Source organism: Myotis davidii, unplaced genomic scaffold (assembly GCF_000327345.1).
Source record: "Myotis davidii unplaced genomic scaffold, ASM32734v1 scaffold211, whole genome shotgun sequence".
In the NCBI taxonomy this organism is placed as follows: Eukaryota; Metazoa; Chordata; class Mammalia; order Chiroptera; family Vespertilionidae; genus Myotis; species Myotis davidii.
The window spans coordinates 755433-756691 of record NW_006282523.1 but is presented as its reverse complement, the minus strand read 5'-3'; the positions used below and the strand labels follow the sequence as shown (position 1 = coordinate 756691).

Here is a 1259-nt window from a genome sequence, read left to right as displayed (position 1 = left end):
TGTGTGAGGCTCCTGAGGCCCCACCCATTTGGAAAGGGCTCACTGGGCCCTTCACTTGATGTTGGGAGCACCTGGGGGCTGCAGGCAGGCGCAGGCTTTGCAACACGGCGTGCCCCTCTCTTCCCCGCGCCCGTGGGTGGGAGTGGGGGTGGGGGAGGGGCCCAGCCTGTGAGGCTCCTGAGGCCCCACCCATTTGGAAAGGGCTCACTGGGCCCTTCACTTGATGTGGGGAGCACCTGGGGGCTGCAGGCAGGCGCAGGCTTTGCAACACGGCGTGCCCCTCTCTTTGCCCAGCGCCTGCACCCGTACGCAGTGTTGGGAGCAGCCTTGGCCCACACCCCTGTGCACCTCGCCCCCTTCCTGCAGCAGGGTGGGGGGGGGTCGCGGAGACAGGCCTGCTCCCCTCCAGAACTACACTGCTCGCCGGGAAGTGTCTGTGCACCAGCCACCGGCCTGCTGTCTCAGAGCTCCGGCCTGGAGCCCCTCAGGGGGTGAGTGCGTCCCTGTCACCACCTCTCAGTGTGCAGAGGCCGCTGGGCCCCGGGTGCCCCGGGCAGGTCGGACCCCACGGCCTGGCCCAGCGAGGCATCGGCTCGGAATTCCCGAGACCGGCTGCCCTGGCCAGTGATTGCTGGCGAGTCTTGCTTTGGTACTTGGAAGTCATGACCTTGAGGATAGTGACCTGGGCAGTGACCTTGAGGCGCTGATGTTTGCGAGGCCGGGTTTTGTGCCAGCGCAGGGCACCCCCTGCTGGCTGCTCTTGAGCCCCGCGGGCTGCCAGCCTTGCAGGAGCAAGTGGGGCGCAGAGCCCCTCCCTGCAGCCCTGTCCAGACCGTTGTCCCTGTTCCCCGGCAGCAGCCGCCCGCCCCACAGGGGCACTTCCTGTCTCTTAGTCGGAGCCAGGCCCGGGGAGCGCGGGCTGTTCAGCTCCTTGTCTGAAGGGTGTGTCCGTTTTCCGTGGCCACGGGCGCTGCTGGCACGGTCCCCAGCGAGGAGTCGGTTCTGCCTTCAAGACGGTGACCGTGGCCAAGGACAGCGTGGAGCGTGGAGTCCAGGCCCGCGGAGCTCGCCTCCGTCCGATGGGCCCGGCTTTGTTCCCTCTGAGGAGCCACCGCCCAGAGATGCTCCTGGGGGCTGGTTCCCCGTTTCCTGACTTGCCGTCGCCGGGTGACCCGATTTACGGGCTTCTCGTGGGCACATGGGCGTCTGCAGGGGGTGATCACGTGGCAGCCGAGGGCGCTGCACCTGCGGGGGGAGGC

The 1259-nt window shown here is 68.1% G+C and overlaps 1 protein-coding gene across 1 annotated transcript in view; it reads left to right on the top strand.

Annotated features, from left to right (window-relative positions):
* SLC38A10 (solute carrier family 38 member 10) overlaps window positions 1-1259 on the top strand; it is a 22035-nt gene that overhangs the window by 14724 nt on the left and 6052 nt on the right. The window lies entirely within an intron of this gene.